Source organism: Acanthisitta chloris, unplaced genomic scaffold, assembly GCF_000695815.1.
Source record: "Acanthisitta chloris isolate BGI_N310 unplaced genomic scaffold, ASM69581v1 scaffold12411, whole genome shotgun sequence".
NCBI classification, from domain to species: Eukaryota; Metazoa; Chordata; class Aves; order Passeriformes; family Acanthisittidae; genus Acanthisitta; species Acanthisitta chloris.
In genome coordinates this window covers 80,804-91,620 of record NW_008657706.1, presented here as the reverse complement: position 1 = coordinate 91,620, position 10,817 = coordinate 80,804, and positions in this window count along the sequence as shown.

Below are 10,817 nucleotides of genomic sequence, written 5' to 3'. Positions count from 1 at the left end.
GCTTGCAAGTTCCTGCAGAACGTTTTGCTGGGATGTCAAATGTTACCACATGAGGGAAGATTAATTGCTCTACTTTTAAGCCTAGTCCTGATAAAGGCCTAGCCAGGCTCTAAGTGTCCCATTCAGAAATGCTTTTGGATTGTTTATGTCTTCTTTCACCAAATTTGTATGAAGGACAATCTTGAGCCATCTGGTGCCTATTTAATTTTTAACCACCTCTCACTTGGAATATTTCTTTCTTTATACTTATTTTGTCTTAACAAATTGGCCATAAGCTAAACTGCACCATCTGTGACTTCCAGTAAATACAACTGTTGCTAATGAAATTACCCAGCTTCATCATTTTGATTTAAATGCATTGCCTGCTTTTTCTATGACCTTTCATTGCTTGCCATCAAATCACAGCTTTCACACATTTAGATACACACTCATGTAGGTCAGGCTTCAGGAATAAATCTTCTCTGTGAATCTCAAGAAGCCTGGCCAAGCTTGCTCAGCAGGCTGGCACGAGCTGCCACAGCCAGGGCCATGCTACGAAATCATTATGGCATTTGTGACCATCCAGCTCAGGGGCTGAACTCAGTGTGTTTCATGCTCCAGGGCAGATCCCCTGCCATGTGACCAATTGGTCACTGCTCCTCATTCTCTTGCCTCCCATTTGTTTGACTGACTGAATTAATGATTCTGGATGCACTAGCCCAGTCTTTTGGCTACCCTGTCTCGTATTCAATCACAGGACAAAACTGCCCAGATTGAACTGGAGGAAGAGACTGGGACCTTACCTTAAAGAGAAATAGCAGGAAACTAAGGGAATCAACAGGAAATGAATGGTGGAGGAGTGGTATATCCTCACACAAATTATTTATCTAGCACTCTATGTATGAAATAACCTGTGGAACTAATTTGAACCTATCAGGTTCCACTCCCTTACCCTCATGTTAAGCTGGTAGGTGCCAAGTGTTTGAGAACTACACCTCAACTGACATCAGAAGGAAAGATAGAGGTGAAATGTCTGTAGTCAGAATGGGATTTCCTCAAGCAGCTCTTCACCCAGTAAGACACAGATGATTTCAGTGGCCATTTACAGGACTCCTGCAATAGATTTCATTAGGAGCACAGTATATCTGATAACAACAGAGCCTCCTGGTAGGTGCCAAGTGTTTGAGAACTACACCTCAACTGACATCAGAAGGAAAGATAGAGGTGAAATGTCTGTAGTCAGAATGGGATTTCCTCAAGCAGCTCTTCACCCAGTAAGACACAGATGATTTCAGTGGCCATTTACAGGACTCCTGCAATAGATTTCATTAGGAGCACAGTATATCTGATAACAACAGAGCCTCTTCAGAGAGATTAGGTGGAAAAAGGAGAAGCATCTATTTCACAGGTACACAGGTTTTGGAGACCCCTTAGATGCCATGCCAAGGCTTTGGTTCCATATGGATGCCAAAGTACCATCCTGAAATTGCTGTCCTGAGGAGGACAAGGCTTTCCAGCCTCACAGCCACAGAGACTAGCAGGACAGTGGTGGCAGTTACTGAAAACACCAGTGGGTCAAGTGTAAGAACAGATCTGAGTGCAGCATACACCTACTGCACCCTTCCCAGCCTTCTCCTTGTAAACCCAGGAATGTGTCTCCTACAAATAACGGTCCATTTTCCTACAGCATGGCAAGGCCACAAATTGGTAAAACACAAATACTGGAAGCATTGAGGAACAAGCAGCCAGGTTCCTCAGTCACATAAACCATTGGCTGTTTGTCAAGCTGCACATTTGCACCAGTTTGTGATCCCTTTGTGATGGGTCAGGATCTCATAACCCTGGTGCAACCCATATTTCCAGCCACTGGGGTGAAGGATTAAAAAAATCAATTTAATACTTAAAACCAAAATATAAATCTGAGTGCCTCAAACTAACTTCCTGCAAATAAGAAAGAGGAAAAGCCAAATGAAACTTGCAAAGCTCAGAACAGAGTTTGTATTTAATCGTTTCTCAGAAATCTAACAACTACTCAGCATTAGAAACATAATAGGATAAAGAATCTCCTCTGCACATTTAGGCTCCCTGCAGCAGCTGTTAGTCAGGATGATCACAACGGGCCAGTGCAGGCATGGGAACAGCTTCGGATGTAGAAATCTGTTTCCCCAAACCATCCACTGCATCCTTTCTAAATGGGCACAATTTTGCTCTGCTCCCGCTCGATGCCTACTCAGCACATCCTCCTGGATGGAGTCATTGCTTTAGTGAGGTGACAGTCCACTCTTGATCAGGCTAATGACAGGTCACATCATCGTGCAGGTGCTGCAGTAGATGAGCTGTGTTAGAGGACTGATGGGTTAGGAGTTGGGTGATGTCTGTGCAGGGAGGTATGTTCATATCCAGGTGGAGAAGGCAAACACAGTAAGAGCAGAGGCAACTGCAGTGGCATTTATTGCAGGATTTCAAAAGTAGGCAGATTTTGTTAGAAAAAGACAGGACTTTTGTCTGTCTGTTCTTCCTGTCAAGGAAGGAAAATCACCTTTGCAAATACACTTACTGGTTTATTTAAACTTCCAAGAAGCCTGGTAGTGTCAGCCAGTCTTTGCTGTTCCTATTTCTTATTTTCAGCACAAACCACATTGTTCTGTTGCTCCCAAAACAGCTGTCAGTGCAAACTACAGGTGAGCACACTTTATTTGCTTACTCCACTAGGACAATCCCAATAGATGCTCATAAAAATTAGAAAGATTAATAATTCATTAGCCAAAAGCACTTTTTGCTGTAGATTCAATATGGTACATTATGGAGACTGATGAAGGAAAGGCATTCATACTTCAGGACTGGAATTAGGTATTTTATGCCAGAGTTGGACTAGATGAGCTGCAGAGGTCCCTTCCAACCCTAACAATTCTGTGATTCTGTGATTTTGGCACTGCAATAACATTCATGATGTCTGGCAACGTGAAAGTTTCTGTAGCATCAAGCTGATACACAGAAACAAGGCTGTAAAAAGGAAGCAGGAAAAGAACAGAAAAGAAAGTCTGTAAAAGAACAGCATTGTTCATCGGGGAAGGTTTCCAGAAGCTGGCAGATACTTTAGTGTACATCCCACAGAAACTGTTAAAGTCTGAAATACAAGATGCTGTATGGCTACCAGCAGATAAGCTGACTGACTTCCTAGGTATTTAAAGTAAGAACTGAGCTGAAAAGAAAAACCAAGAAAAGTGCAGACTCCAGCCAAGAGCTCAAACAAATCAAATGCTCTCAGCTCTAATGAGACACAGAGTATTTAAAAAAACCACAACCACTCACCAAAACCACAGAGCTCAGTGCTCAGTGAAACACTAAGAAAAACAGTTCCTCAAGCTTCTTTCTGGAACTCCTGCATGTGGGTGCAATATTCCAGAGACAATCCCTAAAAGCCAAGCCAGGATTATGCACCAAGACTTTCTGAAGGGAAATGGTACATTTTCAAAACAGCAAAATGCAGTGCCAGGACTGACACAGAGACATCCTAAGCCCCTAACAGTTTGGGTTACACATGTTCTAATCTAGATCAGCATGTCAAGGCCTGATAACAGAACATTATGACATAATTCACTATTTTGTTTGATGAGCCTGAGCTTACTGTGCGAGATAAGGTCCTGCAAACCCTCCCCACAGGCAGCCAAAGCTGCCTGAGACCAACCTCCTGCACTCAGCTGCCTTCACTGCACACCCAGGTTATGTGGCTGGAGAGGGTGACATCCAAACTCCCACAGCTCGTGGGCATTACAGCTACAAGGATCTCTTTGGAACTGTGATTTGTTTATGCTAGAAATAAATACTAATCTTGTTCTGCAATTCCCTAGGAGACTGGGAGCTGCCTCGTCCCGCAGCCACAGGAATGATATGCATTCAGCTGAGCACAAAACAGAGTCATCAATGGGGTTTTATCTGCACATTGGAGTGTCTGTTTAGCATCACACCCAAAGGGAAAAAAAAAAAGCTCTCCAAAAAGTACCTCAAGTAATTAAAACGATTCAAGAAGAATCACAAACTCAAATATCCCAAAAGCAATTATGTACAGCTATTTTTATGGCAAAAGCTATTTTATGAAAGTCATTATGCAACTGTTATCACAGTTTATCAACCTCTGATGTTCTGTGTGCCTTTGTATGTTCAGACAAGGAGCGAAGACAGTCAGGCTAATTGGAGGGAACTGCAGCCAGGAGAGTAATACGGGATGGGAAATGCTTTGTGTGTTTTGTGACACTCTCAGTCATCAGCAGCACCCGCTGGAGGTGAGGCCAGGCTGTCTCAGCAGCACCACAGCTGCTCAGGGAGGCACCAACTCCTCCCACAGACACAGGCAAGACAGAGCTACCAACCAGTTCTGCTGCAAGGAGGGGAAGGCAAGGTTGAATCCGGGTTGAATCCAGATCTAGGAAATTCCTGTATAATGTTTGAAAGTGAAAAACTAGTCCAAGAAGAAAGTTTAGGGGGAGATTAAGCTAAGGCTTCTTACTTGAGGTATTCTTTGAAAAAAAACTAAAGGCAGTTGACATCTGGTCTCATCCAGAGGTTTCTCGGAAGGACAAGTTTGTCTCCGAGTTTAATAGCACACACAAGACCAAGTCTTGATTTGGCATTGCTAAGATGAGAGTTTTTAAACAGGTTCTGTATTTCATTACCTGTCCTTTTCTATAACATCCACCCCAAGATTATAACATGTATTGACAGGATAACTAGTTATCCCTAGAAACTTAATTGTTCCAGGCAACACAGACTCCAGATCTAAGGTTAAGAAGTAGATTTGATAGTAATTTTCCTCTTTAACTTTCCCTCCTGTTAAAAGTTCTAGATTATGGATCTGGAACAAACTTTTATTTCTATCTCCAGAAAGACAGAAAGAATAGACCATGCACCTACCAGTGCCACTCAAGTGGGTCCAGCCCCTTTGTGCAGCATCTCTGACTCCGTAATTAACATGTTTAGCAAAAATAAGCAAATCCGTCCCTACTTTGGCATGCAATTCATCACCTTCTTCCTCCATATCTTCCAGAGATTCTGAGGAATAGATACTGAATGATTTCCAGATCTTCTGCTTAGGACCTAAAGGCAAACTCATCTTTTCTTCCCCATTTTTATCTGCAAGAAGTGTTTTTTTCCCCCTCCAGAGCAATTAATAAACAAACTACCTCTATATCAGGAATTTGCATAATCCCCTCAGTTCCATCTCTCTCCCACTCCTGGTAAATATTTCAGCACTCTAGGAGCAGCAGATCTGCAGGAAGAGCATCCTCAGGTCAGGGTGGCTGTGCTGCAGGTTCCTGCAGGAGCAACTTCTGCTCCTTCAAACTCCTGTCGTTTGGATCTTCATACACAACATTCCTATTCTGGGAATACGTGTTTTTACTCACGACAGAGAATTAGATCTAGTAAAACACTATTTTTACTTTGAAAATTAACCCCACAGAACATAATCAGAAGCTTGTCTGGTGATGCCTTTTGGAGCATAATTTACTCATTATTTTGTGGCGAACTGTGCAGGAAGAGAGTTTGATGTTTAAGTGGGACTTGACTCAGCTTTTAGAGAAATAAGCCTACAGTACTTCATCAAGCCTTTTTAGGGATTAGTTGTATCAAATATATCCTTATTTGCATTTCAAGTTACCTAAAGGAACTGCTCTCAGCGTTTCAAAGTGGATAACGCCAGACACTTGGTTGCAAATCAAGGCATTTGATTGAGAGGCAAAAATAGCCACGTAATGAAAGAAAGACAGAGCCACAACAACAACAGAACTGCTGTGCTGCAGGGGACTCTGCTCTAGCAGGGCATGATTCTCTTCACCTGCCGAAGGAGGAGAGAGCAGGGAATTCTGCATGGGGCTGAAACCTAAAAGAAAACAGATCTAAAGAGGATCAGATCCACCTCTGCAACTTCAGCAAGCTCTCTGTGCCCCCTAAATTCTGCCCCAGGACTCCTGTCCCCCTGAAGGCAACAAAAGGGCAGAGCCCAGGAAAGATGCTGGAGAGCAGGAGGAAGAAAGCTGCTGCCTGTAGCATCCCCAGCCCTGCCTTCCTCTGCATCTGGAGAGCTTGAGGAGAAAAATCTCGTACACCAAGCTTCATGTCATGTTTTTTACTCTGGAGTTTGCTGCTGGCTCTGTCCCCAGGAAATGGCATGGGGCAGAAAATCTGTGGTTTCTGTTTATTTTTCATTTTATGGGGTCCAGCATGACTAATTTGATTTGCAGAACCTGAGCACTGCTAATCACTACAAAAGTTGTCTCTGCACTTAAAAAAAAAAAAAGCAAGGTGGGTAACTGAGGTTCTGGAAATGTCATCATTCAGCAGAGTATGGACCAGACTTTGCTCTGTGCCAGCTGTCCATTCCTAACCAAAAGGAATGCTTCTACCTTGTCTGAAACCAGCATTCCAAAAAATTCCTTAAATGTGGATGGCAAATCTTCTCACAATAATCATTATTTCCATGTTCACACAGGGTGAGTACTGCAGAGGAAATAGGACATGAGCCTGTGCTGTAAGGATAAAATACTGACCTGCTCATTGGTGAGTCCTGAGCATTCCACATAGGGAATGAAATGGGGTCCTGAACAAGAGTTATGTAATTACAGAATTAAAACTCACCTTGCAGGTGCATTTGCCCATAAGGAGGCCAAACTGAGTTCGTATGGGAACTTCTTAATTTGGACCTTTCCCAATTTGAACACTTTTTTTCAATATCAGAGATGAAATTCACTCCCCTGAGCTGCAAGCTGCAGACTATGGACCCACTGAGTGGCTAACCCCATGGCCTGATGGCACTCAGGGCAAGGGCTGAGGCCACCAAAGCAGAGCAAGCAGAGTAAACTCATCCCTGCTGAGCCAAGGGAGCACCCAACAAGTGTGAGATTGTTTCTACCTACTCAACACTGCGGCAAAAAAAAAGTTTAGTTTGAAAAGAATTTATCTAGAGAAAGGGAAGTGGATCTGGCAAGAGTTTGACATTGCTTAAGGCATGCACAGGTGGATGAAACTGCAGGCCAGGTCAAAGGAAAGAAGAGATTTATGTTGTGTGCAAAGAAAAGGGCAGAAGAAAAATAGCCGATCGGGCTGGGCTGCACTGAAGTGAATGAAACAGCTGTTCATACAGGGAAGGAATGGTCAGGTAAGACAGGTTGGAAATAATAATCATAGGGCCATCTGCTGCCCTGGGACTTTGCACCCTCAAGGTATGAAACAAATTTTGTCTTCTAGGAGCTCAAGCAGTGTAGCTGTTACAAGCCTGTCAAGTAAACAATGCCTGAGCAGGGCATTGAAGTTAGCTGAGTTTCATGCAAAAGTTGCTCATCTAGTTTTATTGGCAGTAGTAAGCCAAGAGCAAACAGGGTCGTTTTAATCAGATTTCTATTTCACCCAAACGCTGTGTGAACACAGGAGATACACACCACATGAAGTGCCACAATGATTTCCAGCTCAGTGTGGAAGGACTGATAGCCACATCCTGAGACAGATCCATTCTCACACTGCTGCTAACTTCCCATGTCTACCAAGACTTGTTCTGAATTATTTCAACAAAGAGCCTGCAATATCTGGAATCCATGATGCAGGTATTTCCTTGACCTCTATCACTTGGTTTCAGACTTTAGAACACTCTAAACATTTTCTGAATTAACTATTGCTTCCATCCATCGTCTGTCCCAGGCTGGAGGTGTCTGTCCGAGTCTCCTCTCTTGTTTAAGTAGTAAGGAGGCTGAAGAACAGCTGACAGCCCACATGTCTACAAATTTGTAGTTTTACCTCCTTCTCAAACTCTAATCAACTAGAGAGGTGCAGAGTATATAGAGTCACAGAATCATTTAGAATCATAACATCGTTTAGGTTGGAAAAGCTCTCTAAGATCACAGAGTCCAACCTCAAACCAGCACTGCCAAACCCACCACTAAACCACGTCCCTAGTGCCACATCTGCATGTCTTTTAAATCCTTCCAGGGATGGTGACTCCACCCCTTCCCTGGGCAGCTGTGCCAGTGTTCAACAACCCTTTCCCAAAGAAATATTTACTAATATCCAATCTTAACCTCTCCTGGTGCAACTTTTGTTCTGTCACTTGTTGTTTAGGAGAAAAGACTGACCCCCACCCCCATCACTGGAACCTCCTTTCAGGTAACTGCTTCTCTGGGGAGGAGTCTGTGGCTGCAGTGGGGTAAGAGAACAGAGCCCAGGAGAGGGTTTTTTAAAGAGTGTAGGGACATGACCTTGCCTTTGGATTCTCACAGCCATTGCTTAGAAATGGCACTTCTAAAATTACGGAGCATCATGGCACATGAAATGCAGCTGAAAAGGAAACACCATTTATTTCATTTAGTTTATTTATTCAAGCTGACCTGCTGGGATGTGGAGAAGTGAAAGAAGGCACTGAGAATGACCTTGCATTAATGGAGATCACACTCTCCTGGAAAAACAGAGAGCACTAGTGGGGGCTTTGCTCTGGGAAACCTGCACAGCTGAGCCTTGCCTGTACCAATGACTATCATTATGCCATTTGTGAAAATTAGCCAGATTTTAGATAAATGAAAGCAGCTGGGACAGAGAGATTCATGATGCAATCATAGTATGCCAAAGTTAAGATGAAATGTCACCTCAACCACTGCTAGTGAGACACAGCTCAGACACTGGGATAAGGCAGATGTCAGATGACTCGGCACAGCAGAACCCAACACAACTGCCCAGGCCAGGACACCAGTGTTGGTTTGAGATTTTGGGGAAGAGGAGTTGGATTTTTTTTTAAAAATCAACAACATTGGACAATACCTCCTAACAGACCTTTCCAGACAGGAAACTCTCCCTCAGATGAGCTGTGCCACTCAGCTGACAGACAGAGAGAAACCATCCCACATCAGAAATTACTACGCAAACGGAAGAGTCAGGCCTGGCACCACTCACAGCAACAGTGCAGCCCCACTGATGGGAAATCCACCCCAGCATGGCTATGAACATCCCACATCAGAAATTACTACGCAAACGGAAGAGTCAGGCACCACACCACTCACAGCAACAGTGCAGCCCCACTGATGGGAAATCCACCCCAGCATGGCCACGAAGAGTCACTCCTTGGGACAATCACACACAACTAAAGTTCATAACAAGCCCCAAACACAGAGTATGGAAATGTTTTAGCTCAACATGGCAAAACCCTTGGAAATCACGTTCCTTGAGAAGCATCAAATTTTGAACAGTCTTCAAGCTAGAGGCTAAGCCAAAGGCAAATACATTTGCTGTGGGCAGTTTTTAATACAGATTTTCAGCTTTTCTTAAAAACAGAGTATAGCAGATGTTTAATTTATTGCACCTGATAATTCAGAATATATGTGGGAGAAAACTGTAGAGTAATGATTACAAAATAGTGACTGAAGTCACCAAGAGTATTTTCACCCAAGATTCCCAATCATGGAGCACAAAGCTTGGGTAAGCTTCTTCCCTTTTCCATGCAATTTAATGTCCTGCCATCATACAGCAGAGAAAAGGCCTCTGGGCAATCTACACACAGAAACAGCTGATGAGGTAAGAAATTAAAAGTTTGAAAACTTATCACATATCCTGCATATTTCCACTTGTTAACAGCATTTCTGGAGACAAACTAGTGAGAACTCTTGCTCAGAAAGTTAGGATACTTGCAACTTAAAAATCTGAAGCCATAGAATAACTTTTTTTCCCATTTTACTCTGTTTTTACACTACTGTCCCTCACATTAAAGAGTGACATTCACCTCCGTTGTCTTGTCATTCTAATTTAGATTTCAAATATGATTTTGTTTTAATCTGAAATCAGACTTTGAGTGTGCTGGACAGGCAGCTGGGTGTGCTGTGACTGCAGCTGATTGCTCTCCATCCTACTGTTCTCCTCTGCTCTTCCACCCATCAGCAGTGACATTACCTTTTGGCTCACCTTACAGACCAGTTAGGAGACACTTAGCATTGTGCTCCTCAACTTTGGCTTACAGTGGGTCTGAACTTAGTGGAGCTGCCAATGCTGCTGAGTCTGATCCTTCTGGCATACTTCAAGCTTCTGCAAAAACACCCAATCCATGGCAAATTCTCCCTATCGGATTATTTACATTAATGCATATTCATCTCAACTTGCACAGGAATGCATCAATTTACAGGGGCAAAATTTGTATTTCTTTGCCACAAAAGGTACAGCATATTGAAACTGTTCACACTGCAAAATGCAGCATTTTTTGTTGTGTGTAGGCTCGTCGCGCTTTGGCTGCGCTGGTGTGTCTGCATCTGCTAAAAGGCCACAGCCTGTAGAGACTCCATGAGCAAAATGGATTTTTTTCAGTAGATACAGATACAGAAATATCCCAGACATACCCTCAGCAGCGTTTCAGAAACCTTAGAGAACACCTGACCTCAAGCCCTGACACAAAACTCTGTTTGTTCCTCTGCTGAGCTGCTTTTTCAAACACATGGAATTTACATTCTGAGAAACATATTTTCTCATCAGAATCACTACGATAAAAATAACTCCTCAGCAGTTGCCTCTCTCTGTGGTACTTACATTTTAGACAAGTATGACCAGAAGGAAAGACAACTGTGCTTTCTCAATGTTCTGAGTTTCCTCAAATGAGCCACTGCCGAGACACTGTGGTCTAGCAAAGGATGCAAATAGCATGCAGGGATCTTGTGGGAGGAATGTAACACCAATCCAAGGAAAACTGGGGGTTTTTGGCCAATTTTGTCACCAGGTTTCATTAACAGTATCAGCCTCTCCATAGGCTTCTTCTGGGCAACAAAAGTTTGAATAAGAAAATCAGAAGGTAGTTGCAATTTGGCATCACAACTCCTTTC